This window comes from Acomys russatus, chromosome 1 (assembly GCF_903995435.1).
Source record: "Acomys russatus chromosome 1, mAcoRus1.1, whole genome shotgun sequence".
In the NCBI taxonomy this organism is placed as follows: Eukaryota; Metazoa; Chordata; class Mammalia; order Rodentia; family Muridae; genus Acomys; species Acomys russatus.
Genome location: NC_067137.1, coordinates 9,655,193 through 9,678,591, shown reverse-complemented (window position 1 = coordinate 9,678,591; position 23,399 = coordinate 9,655,193). Strand labels below are relative to the sequence as shown.

The 23,399-nt window shown below is 45.7% G+C and overlaps 1 protein-coding gene across 1 annotated transcript in view; it reads right to left on the bottom strand.

Annotated features, from left to right (window-relative positions):
• Thada (THADA armadillo repeat containing) overlaps positions 1 to 23,399 on the bottom strand; it is a 282,053-nt gene that overhangs the window by 2,486 nt on the left and 256,168 nt on the right. The window lies entirely within an intron of this gene.

The window sequence follows — 23,399 nt, the reverse complement described above, 5'->3', positions numbered from 1 at the left end:
CCAGTGAGCTATGACCTTAGCATAGGGTTCTTGCTGACAGTTTGTTGCCTGTATTGATAGTGAAATTCTTTTCTAGCCCCTTGATTCCTGGCGTTCTGAGGGTGAGGTGCTGAAAGAGCAAGTGCAGAAAGAGGAAGTAGGTATGTTGAGGGGCCTGTGTTTACTCCATTGTCTGGCCTTAGGCCTAAATATGGAATGACAAGCAGGGTTGGAGTGTTGACACTTTTACCACTGGTTCAGGGCTTCCCACCCCAACAGCAGGCAGACTGAACCTCAAGGTTTAAGTTTCTCAGCTCAGAGGGTAGGTCTCTGTGGAACCATACTAGCACCGCTGTTTAATGATACACTTCTACTGAGCCCTCCTATCTTTCTCAAAGCTACAGTTCCAGCTCAGCCCAGAGTGTCCCTAGCTGAAGCTACTCAGCACACAGGACAGGAGGTCTGTGGCACATGTAGCCCTGTTGTGCTTGGTCTCTTATCCTGTCAGGAGCTATGCTCTATTTTTATTTTTTGTGGTGTCAGGGCTTGTGCATGCCAGACAAGTCCTGTGGCATTGAGCTGTGCCACTGAGCCACATCCTCAGCCCTCAGCATTGAAGGATTGGGTGTTACTAATTCTGCCACACAGGCAAGGCTATTGGAGCTCAGGTTAACGTAATGTACAGTCTCAGAACCCCCAGTGGCTAAGAAGAAACAGAAGTGCCAACGGTCTTATGTTACACCTGAAGCCAAGACTAGGAGATCAGCAGGAACATTCTAGAAGCATGTTGTTGTTTAATGGTGAGATAAGCAGGTCAGTGACTATCCAGCATGGTCAGCACTACTTGGAGGCCACAGAGCAGCCTTAGGCAGCCATAGGGCTGATCCCTCCACTTTCAGAGCCTTTCTGCACACTTTAGCCAGGCACTGGCAGCAGGCCCAAGTCTGCACCTTCGTGCTAGTGCAGTGCTAAATAGGGCTTGGAGCAGACTATCCCTTCCCTGCAGTGGCACCATGAGAGAGACATCTTCTCTGAAGTCTGTTGAGGTGGACAAGGCATGCAGGCCTTTTCACTTATATTCATTTAAAAAGGTACACGTAGACTGGAGAGATGGCTCAGTGGTTAAGAGCATAGGCTGCTCTTCTGGAGGACGTAGGTTCAATTCCCAGCATTCACATGGCAGCTCACAACTGTCTGTAACTCCAGTTCCAGAGGATCTGACACCAATATACATAAAATAAAATTAAAAAAAAAAAAGGCACACATGTAAGCTTGTATTATGAAATCAACATTAGACCAGCTGATCTTGATACGTTCCAGAAAAGCTTACCCTCTCTCTGACCTTTCTCCCCTTTTTTCTTTACCTTAAGGCAAAGGCTGAAAACTTTGCAGGAAAGGAAAAGTTTTCTTCCACCAGGCCAGGCATGGAGGCACATACCTTTAATGCCAGTACTTTGGAGGCTAAGGAAGGCAGAGACCCAGAGTGCAAAGCCAGCCTGGTCTACATAGTGTGTCCAGGCTAGCCAGAGCCATATATCCTGTCTTAAAGACAATTTCTTACCAGTAAAACCAGGGCCTGGAGCTCAGGTGACACTTCGTTGGATCTAACAAAGAGCACATGGGCATGAGCAGACATGCCAGCAGGAAGGCCAGGCTGCTACACTGTAGCCAAATGGCTTCTTTCTGTGCCAGGGAGGGTAGAGGAATGCCAGGATGACTGTGTGGTGGTGCTGGGATCAGATGGAGTGGGCCTCCCGATAAGGGGCAGGGGGCAGCACATACATTCCCTAGCTGACTACTGGAATAATCTTATTTTACAGATGATCTCTGCTGGCCAAGTTGCCTCTCAGAGAGGCTGAGAAGAGCAAAGGGGACTTTCCACCTAGCACGCAGGCTGGCAAGTCCAGCAAGGAAACGAGAAAGCCAGCAGCCAAGCAACAAGTGTGGCTGGGAGTCTACTGTGAACCCAGCATACCCAAAGGATCTTGGAAAAAACAGAAACAAAAACTAAGGATATAATCCTAGAACTCTTTTTTATTTCAAAATTTACCACAAAGCTATGGGGATCAAGGCAATGCAGTATGTGTGTTTGTGTGTGTGTTATTGCTGGAGGATTGAACTGAGGGCTTCATGCATGTGAAGCCCTCGCCACCAGTAAACTACCCTCTGTCTTAGCAGTGTGGTTCTGACAAGGTACAGCCATATGAAGCAGTGGGACCCAAGTGCAGAATCAATCAGTCTGGGATGTAGATCACTTGATATAGCGCTGCTTAAATCAGGTGCGGTGATGCACATTTGTAATCCCAGAACTTGAGAGGCAGAGGCAGGAGGATCTCTGAGTTTGAGGCCAGTCTGGTCTACAGAGCAAGTTCAGGACAGCCAGGGCTGCACAGAGAGACCCTGCCTCGGGTGGGGGGAGAATGATATAGTGCTATCTATTACACCAAGTCCTCAGTCCCACCCCCGGCACCTCACAAAGCAGGTGTGGTAGTACATGTCTGCAAGTCTAGCACTCTGGAGATGAGGGCAGGAAGACTGGGGATTTAAACCCGGCCTTGTCTAGCTACCTGTGAGGAGGCCAGCTGGGTTAACTGAGACCCTGCCACAAAACAAATCACCCCAAAACAAGAGGGCTTGAGAGATGGCTCAGCACTTAACATGTAATGCTCTTTCAGAGAACCAGAGACCAATTCCCAGCACCCATGTTGTGTGTGTGTGTGTGTGTGTGTGTGTGTGTGTGTGTGTGTGTGTGTGTGTGTGTGTGTGTGTGTGTATGCGGGTACTTGGAGAGGCCAGAAGAGTGCATTGGATCTTTCCCATCCTTCCTCAGAGGTCAAGTGAGCACCAGAATGCTGGTGAGGAGTGATGACCTGAGTTTGTTCTTTCTGAAGCTCTGGAGAAACTTGCTCGAATCACCCATGGGAATATCTATCAGCTTTAAGGGTCTGGCCAGGGTGTTGGGGGCCCTGCACATTAACTTCCTCTCTATACCTCTATACCTCTATTTCTAACCCATCAGCCACCACTCTAAGTCACTTCCTACTCACAAATGTTTACTGATCACCTGCTGTGTGAGTGAGGAAAAACCCTGCCCTTCCTCACAGGGTGATAGCTTAGTTTGAGGGAAAATGACACGTTAGTCTGGTGTCTGGGGAAGAGCAGTGGCTATGCCTCATGGAAGAGGGCTGTGTACCCCACTTCTTGCTCCCTTACTACCATTCACAGGGTGTTCTTGTGCCCTGTCCCTGTGGACATTAGAATATGTGAGCCTTTGATAGTGAACAGCAGGCTCCCTGTCAGCCTGACCTTGATAGATGTGGACACCAAGACCTTCAACCACAGTCCTCTTCTTGCCTGCCTTCCCTTCCCCTCTGGCTTTAGTTTGCTTTATCTGGTATACCCTTTTCTTTCTCATAAGTTAATCTGACATGCCTTAGGACCACTTCCAGTGACTTCTAATGGTAAAGGGGATGATCCATGGTTGAACCCCATGGCTCTGATTTCCCTGAACTGTCCATTAAAGTAGTCCTAGGAGAGCGGCTGGAGATGCAGCTCAATGCTAGAGTGCTTTTGTTGCCCTGAAGGAGGCCCAGGGTTCAATCCTTAGGACTTCAAAGATAATCTATATGGCGAGAGTGAGCATGTCTGTGTGCCCTGGGTCTCTCAGACACTAGCCATCACTGGCAGATTACAGCTATATCAGACCATCTGCTTGTTTTGCGTGTGCTTCTCTACTGTGGAAACTCCTAGATTGCAAGAATGACGTCAACAATAGCATTGCTACCATTTTACATTCAGGACTGTTGAAATTTGGAGTACATAGGTCAAGATCTCCCAGGCACTGGGTAGCAGGTAGCCTCGCTCTGCGGCCCAAATTCTGGATCCAGCCAGTGCTTTGCTGCCTACCCTTGGATGTGTGCTGTGCCCTTGCCCTGCTTGATGTCTCTGGATCTTCATCTCTATGACCCCATTACCCATGGCTCCTAGCCATTGCGCTTCCAGTTGGGTTCATCCACTGGGAAATGGATACTGGGATAGTGGAAAGGAGGAAGGAGAAGTTGGTAGTACTTCATTCCTGTGCCCTTCTCCGTGACTCATCAAAGTTCTGGTAGTGGCTAGACACTGGCACTGTCCTCTCCACACCAGCTCTTCCTGGACCCCACCCTTCCCCCTGGAAGGAAGCTGCGTCTCAAGGGGTATTTGCCTGTCTGGAGATAGTTCTGCTTGTCACAATGAGGAGGTGCTATTGACACGTGATGGGTAGAGAGTGAATTATTCTGCTAACGTTCTATAAGGTACCTGCCAGCCACCGTCAGTGTCAGCAGGGCCCAGGGAAGACTTTAACCCCGTCCACAATCTCACACAACTCATGTACCAGTCAGTCTTCGTACAGCAAATGGACAGAGAAACTGTCTTTAGGGTCTCCAGTAATGACAGGGTGGGTCTCCATCTGGGGCAGATATGGAGAGGTTTACTCCTTTACCTCCCCCTGTCTGCAAGGCACCCCGGGGACATGTCCTTTGAAGCCTCTGTCAATAGGTCACAAGCAGCCATTTCCCCTCAACTATAGAATCCTTTCTGCCCAAAGGTGGAAATGTGTTTCCAGGTGTGAAGGAATCTCATATTGCCATTATTTGACATTTAAAAGTACTTGGAACAAAAACTTTTTCAAATATTATACTTTTGATTTTGCTTCATTTTCTACCTATTTTAAAAGGAAACAAATGGCCAAGGTTCCCCAAAACTCCTGCGGTCCTCTCTAGTGTGAGCTACACAGATGTGCTTATCCGGCATCACACACGTGCCTGCCCAATGGGAATGGTTTTGCTTTTAATTTTAATGGGAACAAACTACCAAATCTCTTCCCTCCTTTTCTCTCTTTTCTTCTTACAGGGCCTCACTGTAGCCTAGGCTGGCCTGAAACCTAGGACACAGATGAAGAGGACATCGGTCTCATGATTTTCCAGCCTCCACCTCAGTGGTGTTGGGATTACAGGTGTGTGTTATATGTCTGGTTCCTTGAATCTCATTAAATATTACTTTAAGCCAGGCGGTGGTGGCACACACCTTTAATCCCAGCACTCGGGAGGCAGAGGCAGATGGATTGCTCTAAGTTTGAGGCCAGCCTGGTCTACAAAGTTAGTCCAGGACAGCCAAGGTTACACAGAGAAACCCTGTGCCAGAAAAAAAAAATATTACTTTAAAAGTAATTTTTACTGGCACTGGGGAGACAGAGGCAGGAGGATCGCTGTGAGTTCAAGGCCAGCATGGTCTACAAAGTGAATCTAGGACAGCCAAGGCTACACAGTGAAACTCTGTCTCGAAAAACAAAAGAAACAAAAAAAGAATTTGCAAAGCCACTGTAGCCTACAATGTCACTGCCTAGCCCCTTTCCTCTTGACTGACACACATACTCACATACTCTAAATAAATGTTAAAAAAAATTTTAGAAATACTGTTCAAAATGTTTAGTACCTATGATTCAAAGTCTCTGGGAATCACTGCTCCCAATTTGAGACTGAAGCCAGAGCCTTGCAGAAGCTGGCCAAGTGACCCACCATTAAGCTACATTGTCTGCCCAAGGAATTTTCTATCTTGAAACTCAATTTATATTCAAGGCCCCCCCAACAGCCTCATCTGTCCCATGCCACCTTTATTTCCTAGCAGCTGCCCTGGAAATACAGTCCCCCCTCACAAAGGCCTGGTACACACTTGCTGACATGGCCCTAGGCTGCTAGAAATGGGAAACTGAGCTTGAAGAAGGCCTGGGAGAGAGAAGAAGGACATAAAAGCCTCTCAAGAACAAGGCATGGAAGAAATACCAGTTCAGAGGAGGCAGCAGTGAGGCCAAGTGAGCAGGAAGAAAGGCCAAAATGTTCAGGGTACATGCATGGATTGATTTTTAAATCGTGTGTGTGTGTGGGAGGGGGAGGGAGGGATGGGGAGTGGGGGGGGAGGGGGAAGGGGACAGTGTGTGCAGTTCTTTCCTTCCATGAATGGGATCTACCTCAGGGGTCTCAAGGCTTAGTGCTTGAAGTGATGCTCTGGCCTTAGCTGCCCGAGACCTGGCGTAACAGGTGGGCATTAATCATACCCTACTTGAAGGATGGGTTTAGAGAAAGAAGGGTTCAGATCTTGCACCCAGTGAAAAGCCCCCTTCCTCCTATTACTGTCTTGGGAAAAAGCAGGTTGTTTCTGATTAGGACAACAGCATACCACAGTCAAATCAAACAAATAATTTTGGTAGTGACAATGAGGCTGCCCATGGTAGTATGAACCCAGGGCACAGAGACTTGGTGGAAATGAACACAAAAAATCAGTCCGATTCAGTCTACAACTGGGAGTGGAAAAACTTTTCTTGACTGCAAATTCTGACAAAGATAACATTTCCCCTTACTGAATTTACAGACAGAGGAGTTGCTTGCTATTTCAGACTGTAAGGGAAACCGCAGGACTTGGTCTCATTGCCTTCTCTCTACAAAAAAAGAGCTAAATTGGCCTAATGAAGTTATAATGAGAGTCATTTCTTGAAATTACTTAAAAAGTAATCCATGTTGGTATAATTCAGATTAACATTTGTTTTTACGAAGTCACAGTGTCCTCCGGGTCAATGATGAGGTCAAACACACTGACGTTATTTCGGAATGTGTGTAGGCTTGAGGGAGGAGGAGGCCTGCCATAGTGTGCCTAGTCCTCACTTGGGGAGGGACAGCCTGGTCTGCCCCACAGCCCTCCCGTTCTGGCACCGAGGGCTGCATGGCTCCACAGGTGCTGTGCTTTGGGGCTCTCTGGGACTCTCTAAAGCCCTCTCTCTACTGTTTGGGTTAGCTCCCTCCATCCAGTGGCACCCCATCTTCTATCCTGGCCTCTGTGTTTCCACAGTGGGAGCCCTGAGCCCCCTGCAGACCTGTCTAGCTCTGACGCTGCTTTACTTCTTCCTCGCTGCTTTTGCTCTAGGAACAGAGCTGGATTCTCACCAGCCTCCTGGGAGCCAGGTCACTCTCCTAGATTCAGAGCTACTCTCTTTCCTGTCAAAGCAGCCCTGACCTTGCTGGGCAAGGTCATGCCTGTAAGCTCAGCACTTGAGAGACTGAGGCAGAAGGACCAAGGGGTTCAAGGCCATCAGACTGCCTCAAAAACCAAGCAACCTCAAACCCAACATAACCCACAAGCAAAAGCAGCTTGGCCTCAGCAGCTCTTGCAACCACAGAGGAAGAACCCACAACTCCCTCATTCTTGTATCTTTCAAGCCTCCAAAGGTAGCACCCCATGGACGGCACTGGCATGTCTGGCTGCAGCTGGGGTGGCCTTCGCCTGCACGAGCAGTAGCTTTTGTATACAGGTATTTCCTAAAAGCAGGGAACCCTTTGGGCTCTTTGTCATAAGTTGAAGGCTTACTGAGTAGGGTATGGCCCTTGGGGACCTTTCTTATGGTGCCAGTACAGCAGGCACACCTCTTCTTACCGAATCTTAACAGTACCAGACTATCTTTTGCAGTTTCAATCATTAAGCTCCCCACTTCCTCTTTGCCCTTTCCTCTGCAGGCTGAACTTAGTATTTTTTTTCCTGTTCCACTTACATTTTCATTTTAGATCTGCCTAATAATAATCAGTAATAACCATGCCATAGACTCAACACAGTGTCCTGAAATTTCCTTCCATCAAGGAAACTAGTCCATTATACTTAAATTTTGTCCAAGTGAGTTTTTAGTGCATGGGCAGAAAGCTACCAGATTCTCTGCCACATCAGCGTGTGGGTGGCCTCTAGGCCAGCTGCTAATAGAGATCTTGTTCCCTTCTGGAAGTTCATCAGCCGGGCCTCTGTACCTGCGTTACTCTCAGCACTACCCCAACAGACGGCCTGTTAAGCTCTGGTTCAGCTTTCAATTGCTTTTCTAGTCCAGAGTTCTAAAATCTTACACACCCCTCCACTACACATGGCCAAGTTCTCCACAGCAACCTGCACGTTCTCTGGAGCTTCCCTCACCACGCCATGGCACAGTAGCTTACAGAAGGAGGAGGAGGAGTTTGTTTGGGTATGGTTACAGAGGATTGGTTCATCATGTCCTCCATAGCTCATGCATGTGAGCGAGCACCTGGACCCCTCACGGGGGTGCTGTTTGGGGGCTATGGAACTTTTAGGCCTTGCTGGAAGCATGTTACTGGGGTCAGGCTTACCCCACTTATGGCTTGCTCTCTCTGTTCCCTGGTGTGCCGGCACAATGTGATCAGCCTTCTGCTCACCTGTCAGGGTCAGCTCTAATGTACGCTCCTCTCAAAGTCCTCTTCTCTACCTGCCCCATGGCAAAGGTTTGTGCAGCGAACTCTACAGGAACTAGGATCCCAGGTTCTACTGAGGCACATACCAGGGCTTCCTGCACACACTCCTTCCTACTCAGGTCTCAGGGCCCAAGACCTGCTTTTTTTTTATCCTCCCGCTCATTCCGGCTTCCTAAGAATGTTGGTAGCTTTTTAAAACAAAAATCATCATTATCATCATCATCTTCTTCTTCTTCTTCCTCTTCCTCCTCCTCCACCACCACCACCACCACCACCATGTCCATCTCGCAAAGGGAGAAGGAGCATGTGGCCTTTCTTTCTTTCACTCATAAAAGAGGTACCGTGAAGCGGGATGTGCCACATTCCTCTCTGAGAACATGTTTGGGTTTAATGTAGGTGCAGGTTATTTTATATACACATATAAATTTCCTACTTTTTGTTCAAGGTACCTATTTGCTCTGCACAGAGACCATTATGAATACTGAAAAGTGTTCATCGTTAAATATGGCATGCTAAATGGTTTTGCTTCCTGGCAAAGCTCCAAACCATAATTATTAAGGGACTACAGCTGCTGAGAAATTCTTGGGTTACAGAAGGCTTTGATCCCATCCTGTCTTCTCCTCCCAACATGAATTTCCACAGGTGTGGCTGTTGCTGAATGCTGGCACTTTGGAGATGTGGGTCAGGGCTGAATGTAACTGCATGGTGACCAGGCACTTCTCACTTCGACCTCAGCCACCCAGAGACGGCTCTGTTTCCATTTGCCATGCTGAGACCTTGTAATCAAAAGGATGTCGAAGATAAGTCCAGTGTGAGAGCAGGACTGCTGTGGCCTCTCACCTTCAAATTCCCACACACAGTGGGCAGCTCGGGTTCTTAGCCACACTCTCAGTTTCCAGTGCAGTAAAGCCTCTGCACTAACCAGTTCTGTAGGACTTTGTTCAGTGGAAGGCGGTTATTTTATTTCTATCAAAGGTGAGAGAAGTTCTGTCGGAGTCTCTAGGTAACATGGCTAGTTGGCAGGCACAGCCCTCAAATTTGCCCCACTGCCTCCTTTTAGCTAAGTCAGAAAGATACCTTACTATCATCACAAACATCAAGCCACCATATCTGAAATACAGCAAGAAGCTGAAGGGCAGACCTAGTCTCTCATCCCCTTCAACTCCTCCTGCCTGAAAGGGCCAGGATTAAACATCCAGAACCCCTAAGTCCATGAAAGAAAAGAGAGACCCCCAGAATGAATGTGAATAAACACGATTCTGCAACAAACAGAAAGTGTCTGGTTTTCTAGCATTGAGAAAATGCTATCTAAGCCAGGAGGCATAGACCTGTGATCTCAGCACTCTGGGAGGTAGAGGCAGGCAGAGCTCTGAGTTTGAGGCCAGCCTGATCTATAAAGTAAGTCCAGGACAGTCAAGGTCACACAGAGAAACCCTGTCTGGAACAAAACAAAAGAGAGAAAAAAAAAAAAAAAAAAAGAAGAAGAAGAAAGAAAGAAAAAAGATAATGCTATGTAGCATTTGATTCAGGGATGGAGCCCTGTTCATCTTAATGCTTGTTTTCTATATGTGCTTTAATGCAGATGTTCTGTGAGATATGGACTCACTCCATCTTAAAGCTGGTGAAACTGACACCTCCAGAATGCCAACTAGTTCAGAAGGGAAGTGACTTCTGCCTGCAGCTCAGTATCCTATCTCCAAGACAGCACCACTCTGTAACTCTTTCCAGATGGGAACCGCTTCCCTGGGTGAGGAGACAGCTCTGTGCTGGTGGGTAAGACAGATGGACAGACGCATGCAGAGACAACGGACAGCAGAGTTCACGGCAGTGAGTGGAAGCTGGCACGTTCTAATGCAGGAGAGGTCAAAGACTGTCCAGAGTGGGCTATCTGGTTTTTGGAGGGAACCAGAACATGAGAGCAGAGGGCTACAAGGAATCTATCATAACCAGCTGAGGGGCAAACAGTCCCTGGTCAGCCAGCCTGCGAGGATTCTAAGGCTCTTTCTCTGATCAGGCCAACTTAGTGGACATCTCCCTCAGCACCATTATAGTCTATTCTACCCCTCATTACAGTCTATGCCCCACTCTGTCCTCCCCATTACAGTCTATGCCCCACTCCCTCCCCCATTACAGTCTATGCCCCACTCTGTCCTCCCCATTATAGTCTATGCCCCACTCCCTCCCCCATTACAGTCTATGCCCCACTCTGTCCTCCCCATTACAGTCTATGCCCCACTCCCTCCTCCCCCATTACAGTCTATGCCCCACTCCCTCCTCTCCATTACAGTCTATGCCCCACCCCTCCCCCATTACAGTCTATGCCCCACCCCCTCCTCCCCATTACAGTCTATGCCCCACTCCCTCCTCCCCCATTACAGTCTATGCCCCACTCCCTCCTCCCCATTACAGTCTATGCCCCACTCTCTCCTCTCCATTACAGTCTATGCCCCACTCCCTCCTCTCCATTACAGTCTATGCCCCACTCCCTCCTCCCCATTACAGTCTATGCCCCACTCCCTCCTCCCCCATTACAGTCTATGCCCCACTCCCTCCTCCCCCATTACAGTCTATGCCCCACTCCCTCCTCTCCATTACAGTCTATGCCCCACTCCCTCCTCTCCATTACAGTCTATGCCCCACTCTCTCCTCTCCATTACAGTCTATGCCTCACCCCCTCCTCCCCATTACAGTCTATGCCCCACTCCCTCCTCCCCCATTACAGTCTATGCCCCACTCCCTCCTCCCCCATTACAGTCTATGCCCCACTCCCTCCTCTCCATTACAGTCTATGCCCCACTTCCTCCTCCTCTCCATTACAGTCTATGCCCCACTCCCTCCTCCCCATTACAGTCTATGCCCCACTCCCTCCTCTCCATTACAGTCTATGCCCCACTTCCTCCTCCTCTCCATTACAGTCTATGCCCCACCCCCTCCCCCATTACAGTCTATGCCCTACCCCCTCCTCCCCATTACAGTCTATGCCCCACTCCCTCCTCCCCCATTACAGTCTATGCACCACCCCCTCCACCATTACAGTCTATGCCCCACTCCCTCCTCCCCCATTACAGTCTCGTCCACTCCCACCTTCCCAGTGGCATCTACTCCATGAGGATGCACAGGAGCTCAGCCTAGATATGGGAGCCCTTCCTTCCTGCTCAAGGTGAAGGTCAATGACTCACATGGCTAAAATGAACTGAGGGCCACCTATCAAAAAAAGCAACAGGCTCTCAAAAAAGTTAAACCCCCTTATTAACACAAACCCTTATTTAGTAATTATAACCAGCACTGAAATGTGTACACTTTAATTGCCCGTGAGAGCAAAATGAGGTAAAAAGAGAGGTGAGAGTGGGGAAAGCCACAGAGAAACAAGAAGCCTCTAGGTAGGAGTGGGGCCTGGCAGTGTCCTGACATGGGCCTTTACCTGGAAGCTTCCAGAGAGAAGGAGTGCTGGGTTAAATACAGGACACTGAGCTCCATTTCAGTTTTAGCTGAACAACAGATTATGACTGTTTACTCTAAGTGTTCCCCAATAATGCCAGTGGCATGCTTTTCACTAGCTGCTTGTATGTTTGTATTTTTATTCACTAAGTCTGACAACCCATTAAAGAGTCAAACACTCTGGATTACAGTCAGTGTGACCAGGGCAGTCCCAACACTGAGGGTCAGTGATGATGAATTTGATAATGAGTAGAGTATTTAGCTAAGTTGTGGAGCAATCAACAGTCAGGATGGGGTGGGGTGGATTACAAACCTCCTACCATGTCCCCTCAGTCAGCTCTTTCTCTTCAGCTGAGACTATCCTGCCCCCATCCCTGCCAAGGGTTATAGAAACTAAATGTACTCCCATAGCCTTCCACTGGACTCTAGGGAACATGGCTGTGGGGGACTCCGAAGGTTCTGGAGGTCCCATGGTAGGAAGTAAGGTTGTGGGAACACGACAGAACCCTCAACACTAAAACAAAACATTGTCCCTAAGTTCTGGAGAGTTCAAGAAGGAATTTCAAATTCAGTTTAGCTTTCTAAGGGGAGACGGGAGGAAGTTGCTTTTCATTAATCATGGCGAGTTCACTTGGCACTTGCTGAGGATTCACAGGGATGGCGACAGGGGTCACTGCAATTTGTTAGGGGGCCAAAAGAAGCTGGCTTGAGACTAAAACAGACTTGGTTCTTTGAGCTCATGAGTCTCAAAGTCCAGGCAGTCTTTATTCATGGCCGCTGGCTAGGGAACCCTGGCCAGGTCACATATCATAAATGGTTATGCTCCTTGCTAAGTCTCTGCAGGTGGAGGGGACTGGAATGTATAGTACAGCTTTCTACATGGACAAAAATACATACTGATAACTATTATTATAGCTTAAACTGCATTCATCTCAGATTTTCCCCCTTCATTTTCTTAAAAAAAAATACATTTTATTTATTTTGTGAGCATTATCTGGATGTGTGCACACAGGCATCCATTTGTGCCACATGCATGTGTGTGAAAGTTGGAGGAAACTTGTGGGAATCAGTTCTGTCCTACTATGTGGGGCCCAAGGATCAAATCCAGCTTGGTGGCAAATGCCTTTACCCACTGAGCCATCTCACTGGCTTTTACGCCTTCTTTATTTGAGGCAAGGTCTTGCTATTTAGCCCAGTGCTAGGATCACAGGCACGCAGCAGTGTCTCATGGTGCTTTACTTGCTAGTTCACTCCATCACTTCCACCTCCTTCCGTCTAGGAAGGGTTACAAGTTATGTAATTCTTTGATGTACACTTGGGTTGCTTTATCCAAACAATGTTAAAAGGCATCAACTTATAAGTGTGTCCTTGCATGTGTGTGCAAAATTTCTATAGGTAAATTCCTAAATGTTTGAGTCCCAGTTCACTTTGTATGTACAGTGTAAATTTCTAGAAACACCATTAAATTGCCTCTAGAAATATGCCCATTCTCAGTTCACCTGGATTCAATTGTGCCTGCTCTAGCACAGCTGTAGTAATCTGGGAGAGTGCAATCTTTTCATTCTGTGCCAGTAACATACAGGGAAATGGCAGGACACTGTCTCCCTAGTTGGCATCGTTTTTAGTGTAGATGAGCAGGGCTTTTTGTTTTCATTTGTACTGTTCACATCTAGTTCCTCTACAAGGAGACTGGTCTTACTATTTTTCTCTTTTATTTTTCTTTAAAGATTTATTTATTTACTATTTATAGAGTAGTCTACCTGCATGTGAGCCAGCAGGCCAGAAGAGGGCACCAGATCTCATTATAGCTGGTTGTGAGCCACCCTGTGGTTGCTGGGAATTGAACTCAGGACCTTTGGAAGAGCAGTCAGTGCTCTTAACCTCTGAGCCATCTCTCCAGCCTCTATATTTCTCTTTTAGAGGATGTGTGCGTATGTAGAGGCCTGAGGTTTACATCAGATGTCTTCTATTGCTCTCTATCTTTATTTGTTAACATGTATGTATGTATGTATGTATGTATGTAATGTATGTATGTATGAATGATATATGTCTCAAGGATCAAACTCAGGTAGTTAACTTAGTGGCAAGAACCTTGATCTGAGGAGATCTTGACAGCTCCACCTTAGTTTCTGAGGCAGAATCTCTTGTCTCTGACTGAGGCTGGGGCTGACTGGCCAGAAAGCCCTTGGGATTCTCCTGTCTCCACCTCTCCAATGTTGCGATGACAGGTGGGGCCTTCCATGGCTGGCTTTGTACCGGAGTTGTGGGATCTGAACTCAGGCCCGTACGCTTCCTCAGTGAACACAGTACTGACTAAGCCATCTCCCCAATCCTTGATGAATCTCCTTTTCTATCATTTTCATTTATTGATTTTTAAAAGATGACATCTTTGTATAGTCTGTATAACAACTGTTTCCCCTAAGAGCTTCCCATTTTTAACCTTGTTGGAGATGGGGTCCACCCATGTGGTCCAGATTGGCTCCAAACTCCTGGGCTCAAGCAGTCTTTCAGCTCGAGCCACCAAGCATTGGGACGACGGCCTTATACTGTGTCTGCTTGCCTATTTCAGTACTGACGGTGTTTGCAGCTATCTGGGCCTCAAGGGAGTCTTTAATGTTATGTATACACTTGCATGTCATGGCAAATGCTTGGAGATCAGACATCAGAGGGCAAGATTTGGATGGTCTTTCTTTCCCCTGTGTTGACGACAGGGTCCTTGTTGCTGGCTGCCATGTAGGCAATTCTCTTGTCACCATGTGAGCGCTGTGCCAGCCTTCTGGGGTCCCTTCTAGGGATCTGAATGCAGGCCTTACTTTTCGTTTGTTCCTGGGATAGCGTGTTTAGCAGACCCTCTTAGAGACATGAGTGGTATTTTGCTCACTTAAGCTCTTGCTCATTCCCTTTAGCTGCTGGAGAATGGACCCAGGGCCTCAGGTGTACCAGGCGATACTGCACCACTATGCTGTACCCTGTTTTCTTTACATTTCCAGTGTGCTTGCTATTTCCTCGCAAGGTAATGAAGGAAGTCCTAATCTTGTGAACAGAAACCTACAATGTAAATGTTGTAAATGTCCCGTGGCTGTTTAAGTGTGATTTCTAGAGTGCTTTAGAATTTACCATTCAGTTCACTTGACCTCACCACTGACTGCCCATCTCCAAAGCCCCTACTGGCCCCTACAACTGTTATTATAGCTTAACATGGAGTCATTCCAGATGTTACCTGTTCCTCTTCCCTTTCAAATGACTAGTGTTTTTCAGAAATGTCAATGTTACTTTGCCTCTTTGTTTTTGAGACAGGGTTTCATCTCTGTAGCCCCCTCTGGCCCTTGGTCCTTCTGCCTCACTCTCACACACTTACATGGTTTGTTCATGATATTTCTGTACTGGAGAGAGTAAAAGCCATCTTCATGTAAGAACTTAGAGTGAGTGCCCCTCCCCCACCATGTGAGTTAGACCTCAACTACCAGAATCCAAACAAGTTTAGCTGGGTATGGTGGTTCATGTCTGTAATCCCAGTACTGGGAAGCTGAGGCAGGAAGATCACCATGAGTTTGAGGTGAATTTAGGCTACATGGTGAGACCCTATACTGAAGAACAAAATGAGAGGCTGGAGAGATGAGTCAGTGTTTAAAAACTATTGCTCTTCCGGAGTACCAGGTTTAGATTCCCAGCACCCACATCTGTGTGGAACTCAGTTTCAGGGGAGCTAGCACCCTCTTCTGGCCTCTACAGCAACTAGGTATGCAATGCAGCGAACTTAAATACAAACAAGCAAAATACCTGTACACATTAAGTAAAAATAACATAAAGTTAAAAAAAAAAAAAAACCCCAAAAACCAAAAAACAAAACAATGGCTGACAACTCGAGTTTGGTTGCTGGGACCCACAGGATGGAAAGAGAGTACAAGTTGCTCTTTGACCTCTTTGAATGTACTTTGGCACTCACAAATACGCGCGCGCACACACACTCACACACACACACACACACACACACACACACACACACACACACACACTGAACATAAGAAAATTAAAACAAAACAAAGCAACAACAAAATTCAGAGACACTGGAGATCTTAGAGTTGCTTGCTGTGGCTGAGTTTCCTGAGCCCAGGAATATGGTACATTTCTGAAAAACACTAGTCATTTATAAGGGAAAGGGGACAGGCATGTACATTGTCACAGGCCACACTTCAGCAAATTTCTGATTATTGAAAGCTCAGGCTGGGGCGCAGTGGCACACGTCTGTAATCCCAGCACTCAGAAGGCAGAGGCAGAGGTAGGCAGATTGCTGTGAGTTCAAGGCCAGCCTGCTCTACAAAGTGAGGTCAGGACAGCCAAAGCTGCACAGAGAAACCCTGTCTTGAAAAACAAAACAAAACAAACAAACAAACAAACAAAAAAAAAGAGCACTGACTGCTCTTCCAAAGGTCCTGAGTTCAATTCCCAGAAACCACCTGGTGGCTCACAACCATCTATAATGGGATCTGATGCGCTCTTTTGGTGGGCAGGTGTACATGCAGGCAGAACACTGTATAATCAATCAATCAATCTTTAAAAGAAAGCTCAGGCCGAGTCAGGGTGATGGCCTGCTTACCTCGGTCACCCTTGAACATGGAAAATCTCATAAACCATAGTGGTGTCCCCTCTGCTGGAAGCTTCTCTTGGAAGGACTTATGAAAGGATACTGGATACTTCAGATTTTTTTCCCAAGAGACTGCTTCCCTCCTAAATGAGCAACTTAATTCTGAAATTTAGATGTCCGTGTTTCTTTATCCTGCAAGTGTGTGTTCTGCATGAAGTCTGCTCATTTTATTCTTCCCTTTTTATTTTTTCTGGTGCTTGGGCCTGCAATGTTCTATTACTGAGCCACCTGCTGATTTAGCAGGGAACTAGGTTCTAGCTCACTAGAACATTCCATCGTCAGCTCTAAACATCATTTTGTTTTTGTTTTTGTTTTTCGAGACAGGGTTTCTCTGTGTAGCCTGGGCTGTCCTGGACTCATTTTGTAGACAAGATTGGCCTTGAACTTAGGGAGATCCACCTGCCTCTGCCTCCTGAGTACTGGGATTAAAAGCCTGTGCCACCATGCCTGGCCTATAAACATCATTCTTGTCTCCTCAAACCTCCCAACCCACCAAGTCCACTGCTGTAAAACACAAACAGTGGTAGTTTAATTCCCTACTTTCCATGGTAAGAGTCAGCCCTATGCCAGGCAAACCCTGTGACCAGCTCCTTTTCTCTCTGGGTGGCTGCCGTGAGTCTAGCGGGCTGTGTCACTGGCATCTTGCCTACTGGGTACTCATTTAAAATAATATCTGTGGTTTCTGGGGAATGGATATTGTGAAATGGAGTGAGAAGAACTTGAAGCCTGGAACTAGTGAACTTTTCCCTACCCCTCACACGTAAGTAATGACTGGCTGATAGAAGCGGCTTTTTCAAAGATGAAAAACAACTAAGATTTATGGATAGGTCTGTTAAGAAAAGCCAGAACTGCTTGCAGGCAGGGTGGAAAGGTCAGGTGGTTCCTAGATCTATTCTAGGTTGGTAGATAGGATAGGCAGGAGGGAAGTGGGAAGAGAGAAGGCCAGAGGCCAGCGTGGGGTGCACAACGCAGGCAGGCTGGCCCGCAGGGAGACTTCCTATCAACATTTAGAGTTTTATGCTAATGTGAACACAACCCCTATGCTCAGCATAGGATGTAGGTAAAGCCTGCACTCATTTCAGGCTGGGCTGCATGCACACCGAGGAAAGATGGGGGTGACTAGATGGATGGAGATGAAGGGATATTTTCTCTGAAACAAAATGCTGCTTCTGAGGGCCCTGACCACACACTGTGTATTGGGAAGCCACCAGAAAAAATATCCCTGCCAGTTTCTCATAGTCGAATCCAATTTTTGGCCAGAAGTCTACTCATGTTTGGGCCAGTCTCTTACTTATAACTCCTGAAGGGTGAGGGAGGGGCAGAGGCACAGCCTAAGGGTGCTGGGTGCAGTGTGACAGTGTGAATGATCACCTCCTAAGCCCTGTGAGTGCAAAGCCAGGATTTCAAGTGTGGATCTTTAAAGCTCATCTTCAAAGTATAAAAAAAGCATGGAATATCATCAAACAGGCCTCTGTATTACTTCCCAGGCTGGAGAGGTCAGAAGAATGACATCATCATGACCTGTGGCAAAGGCTTGTAATACTGGGGACTTTTACTTTCTGGTATGACAGGACTGAAGCACCCTGGGAGCCCAACGAACCCACTTTGACCTAACCGGAACCTTTAAGGCTCCCTGTAACAGGGAGGCTGGATAGGAACCCAACCCCCTTGAAGTTCAGACCCACCTTCATCTCCGCAACCAAAAAAGCTACAGAAGCTAGGTCCCAGCCAGATGTAAGCCACCCTAGGAGCTAATGTGCCAGCTAACTTGCTGCTGCTGGAAGGCTCTGTCCTTCAAAACCTTCTGGTGTGGGTGAATGGATGAGGCTCCTGACCCAGAAACACCAGAACTGAAGATGGTGGGTGTGACCAAGCAAAGTCGAAAAGACTGTGTGGAAAAGGAACTCCAAGGTGCTGGCTGGGCCTTAAGAATCTGAGACATTCAGATTTAGGCTGACGCAGCACAGTCCAGGCCAATAATCCTATAGGATGACGTGGGTGTAGGTGGCGTGACTCTAAAGGGAACGGAAACTGTATTTACCCATTCTCAGGTCCTTCCAAAAGGTCACTCTGCCACGTTCCTCCTGCCTCTCTTTATCTTTTAGACCCTACTAATCAATTCTCTTTGTGTCAATTCTGACTATATGGTGCTGTAATTGCAAGGCTTTTGTGTTCTTCTAAGAGAGCCTTTGTGTTTTTGTCGGTGGATGGTGCCTGAAAAATGGAAGAGGGATCCATATTCACTTTTTATTTGTCTGCTTGTTTTTTCTAGACAGGATTTTTCTGTGTAGCCCTGACTGTCCTGGAACCCACTCGGTAGACCAGGCTGGCCTCGAACTCACAGATATCTACTCACCTCTGCCTCTCAAGTGCTGGGATTAAAGGTGTGCACCACTACTGCCTGGCCCATATTCATATTTATGAAGATAGTGACATTTCATCAATCAAGATTCTTATATTATTTCTTTTTCTAGTATGCATGGCTATGTGAGTTGCTATGATAAAACAACATGGATGCAAGAAGACTTGTTATCTGTGAATGGCACAATACTTGAGAGCAGAGGTTTCCAATATCCAATGTGGAGGAATGTCTTGAGTGGATGTAACAGCTGTCAATAAAGTGCTGTTTAGCCAATCAGCTGGGCAAAAGGACAGAAAGGGGAAGTTGGGACTTCCAGGAGAGGGGGCGGAGCCAAGATTGACAGTTGATGGGGGGGAGGGGGGGAGAGGACTGACAGTTGACAGGGAAGGAGAGAAGTCTCCAAGGATCATAGTGACAAGTGATTGGGATTTATGTATTATATGAGGTTTAGAGTAGTTTCTGTTAGCTTACGAGTAGATTAGAATCAGTTTAGATTCTGCCAGGTGTGTGCTACTGTGGTTTCTCTCTAAGTCTCTATGGCAGAAGGCTCCTGGATCCTTTTTGGCCTTTTCTTAGCTTTTGTTATTCAGGGAAAAAGACAAAAAACTGAGATATGCCAGGTTACCAACAATGAAAAGGAAAAAATGAACCAAACTCTTTTCCATAGAGTTCGTAACAGCTAAAATTCAAAAGTTATTAGCTACAAGGTGTTTGTCAGCTCTCTCTAAAAAGGGTCCACCTATACAAATTAACAAACAATAACTAAATTTAAAAAAAATGGTAGACAGGGCTTCGCTTACTAAAGCCTAAATTGATACAACTAACACAATACTTAAAATTTTTTGTTACTTTTAAATATTACTTGAAATTTTTATAGATTTTGACTGAAATTAAGATAAAATATTTGTACAGGTGGTGATGACACCCTTAATCTTGACACAATAGGAAAAAAAAAAAAAAAAAGACAGAGCTCTATAAGTTCTAAACCAGCCTGGTCTCCACAGTAAGTCAGGGGATGACCCCCTACTGATAAATTAAGTTACTTACAGAAACAACCTAAGATTTAAACTAACAAAATTTTCCTTAAATTTACTAAGTATTTTCCTTTGTCTTAACAGTACATTCTATGTCCTTACTAATCTAAAAGATGGATATACATCAATCTTAGGTTTATGTAAAAAAAAAAAAAAGCCATTGCTTTAAAAAAGCCAGCCAATCTCCTTTAAAGTGGAGCTTCTATTAGGAGAACTGGTGCCAAAGGGTAATTGACCTAGAAGATATATTCTGTTGGTCTATGTAAGGACCAAGGTTGGACAGGAGCCAAACATGCAAGCTGCATGCCTCCCACGTCGAAAACCCTTTGTATGCTGAGTTGAGGTGTCACTGCTCTGGCAGCTGGCTTATCCCTCTAAACGTGAGCTACTTTCATGGGGGACAGGTGGCAGTCCCACCAGACTCAAAAAGACACCGAGGACTTACAGGTGACAAAGTATGTGTCAGCCTAGTTAGGTCCCCAAAACTCAAAGGCTAAAATTCATATACTTAAAAGGGTAACCTTAATGCCTTTTCTTTTGTTCAGGGCAGCCGGCTTGTCTCTAAAACGGGATATATTTACTGGAGAGATAGGTAGCGGCCTAACCGATCCATCAGGCACCATAGAGCCCAGAGAAGGGCTTTTAGTTTAAAAGGTGGAAGTGTCCATCCCCTACGGAGAGAAGGGTGAGACAAAATACCTCCAACAAGTGTGAAAACCCAGGTACAAGATGCTTAGGGTATGCATAAACTCTAAAATGGGAGTTTATAAAAGTGTGAAAACCCAGGTACAAGATGCCTAGGGTATGCATAAACTCTAAGATAGGAATTTATAAAAGTGTGAAAACCCAGGTACAAGATGCCTAGGGTATACATAAACTCTAAAATGGGAGTTTATATAAAGTTTAAAAGGCAGAAGTGACTATTCCCAATGGAGAGAAGGGGTGAGACAAAAAACACCTTCAATAAATATAAAAACCCCAGTACAAATGCCTAGGGTATACATAAGTTTACTTATGGCTTAATGCCTCTTCTTTTGCTCAGGGCAACAGGCTTGTCTCTAAAATGGGATACATTTTCTCAGGTGTCCCAGAGCCTAGACAAGGTCATTTAGAACTATACAATCTCGTTTAGATTTCAATTAAATAATGATTGTATGTTCGTTGGTAATGGTAATATTATACTTTCTCTTTAAAAGAGGTCAAAATGAAGCAGATCTAGATAAAAGGGAGACTGCTAACTTAAGTCAGTCTATACGTACATGAATTCAAACTACAGAACTAGCCTCAATTGTTCTGTGCATCCTGCACACCTCATACATTTATAATTTTAAAATTGCATAATGCTTGTGAGAAATTATATATTCTCAAAACAAAAGTACCAGACACTGATCAGCCCCGACAGGATGCATCCTCCAGCATGCTGAGATACTGACATCCTGCCTTCCTCATGTCCCATCCACAAGAGCTTCGGTTGCTGTTCATCATCACAACAGAACATCTCCCAGGACAGATTCAAAGAAAGCTCCTGATTCCAATTGGTCCAGCATTTCAGACCGTCCCACACAGGACTTTTATTAAGCCTGAATTTCTCAACATTTAGAAACTGGACCACAAATGCAATCTCTCGCTTGTTTAACCATTTTCCCAGTTTTATTTTGGCCCCTACATAGGTATTATTTGCCCCAAATCAGCCTGAAAAGGCCTTAAAAAGAGAAGGCCGTCCCATTTCTCGTAAAGGAAGGGGGTTGGATAAGGTTTTGGGCTATGGATATTTATTTTCATTGGAAATTGGTTATGTTATTATTAGTTTTATTCAGAGAGAAAATGAGATTGAACTCATGGATTTTTCTCTGAGAATATAAAAAATATATAGTGATGATAGGACCAAAGGTAGATTATTGAACCTACTCTTCAACTTAAGGCCTTAATTGTTATTCACAAGACTATTTTTAATTCATTGGTATAAAATATTATATATTGATGTAAAATAAGTTTATTTTCAATTCATTATACTATTCAATTTTATCACAAAAATATACATTGTAGATTCAATAGCTAGATAAGGTAAAATATTCAAATAAGGTCTCCAAAAACCTCAAAAACCTCCAGAATATGACATTTAAAGACTTTTTTTTATTGTTTTGAGGATTCTTTGAAAATGAGACAGGTTGACTCCTGGCAACACCCAGACTGCCTCAAAGAAGGTAATGAGCATTGAGGAACCTCCTTATGGAGATGCTTCAGATGTGGCAAACCAGCACTGGGCAAAAATGTCCTTGTCTTCTGTCACAGACAGAATTCTGCCTGGAATGGGCAAGCTTGGATACAGGTGGAGCTGATGGCCAAGCTCTGCCAAGACAGCGTAGGTAAGTCCTCAATAGTCCCTGCTTCACAAACATGTCTGTCAGATATATTGGGCCAAAAGGCTAAAGATGATGCTCCAACACGTTAAAGAGTTTTGAGTAACTGTTCAGGCAATAAAATGTCTGTCATGTTTTTTTAATTTTGGAAGCTGCTAAGTTCCACTTCCTATTTACTCAGCTAATTAATTTTTTTCCTTCTCAAATCTCTGATGGGGTTAAAGACAGAGAAACATTATGAATATAACATAAATACAATGATTGTTTTGTGGGTTTTGTGTGTATATTATATATTGCTGTAATAATATAAGTGTCTAAGTAAAAAGTTTTCTTTTATTATTAGACTAAAAAGGGAAATTGTTGAGGAATGTCTTGAGTGGGTGTAACAACTGTCAATAAAGCACTGTTTAGCCAATCAGCTGGGCAAAAGGACAGAAAGTGGAAGGCGGGACTTCCTGGAGTATATAAGCAGCTAGCTGTGTTCAGTCCTATGATGATGTAAGAACAAGAGGATGGCAAGCGAGCAGTGTGCATCTGTCTTCTAACCTGTTTCACTATCACATAGAGAAACAGACATTTTTGCTGAGCATGTGGCCACTTGGCTCAAACTGTCAGTCTTGGGCCTCTGTTGAGACACAGAGCATGTGCAGCTCTTGGTTGCTAAGACTGACATGAGGTGGGTGTAACTCCTACAGCAGCCTTCACTTCCTCCCTCGTTACCACTGTGCACATGGAGCACAAGAGGGACTGTGCATACTGAAAACGCAGAGCAGTAGGAATAAGGTGTGGCTTCCTTGATGACAGGCCACCACATGAGCCTGCTGGGTCTTCTGAGCTAGGAAGAAAAGCTACTGACTTGTTTAAGCTACTATGGACTTGGTCTCTGTGTTACAGACGCCAGTGGTTCATGCTTGAAGGGTCACTGCTTCTGCTCTGGCACTTTCTGCACCCCTGTTGGGGATGTGGGGAGGCTGGCAGGATCAAAGTGGAAGAGAGGAGCACAAGGAGAAGGTAAGACACTGTGTCAGGTCAGGGTTTTGATTCTCACCTCCTGTTCACGTTCTTTGCCTTTGTTCCTGAAGACCGGCTTCATTTTTTTTTTTCTTTCTTTCTTTTTTTAAAGGCAGGGTCTCACCATATAGCTCTAGCTGGCCTGGCATTCAGAGGTCTGCCTGCCTCTGCCTCCCAAGTCCTGGGATTACTGTCATGTGCCACTACACCAAGCTAAGAAATTGACTTTGACGAGCTCCATCAGTCCCTTCACTGAAGGTTTGCTGTCCTTTAGACACGCAGGGCACTTGT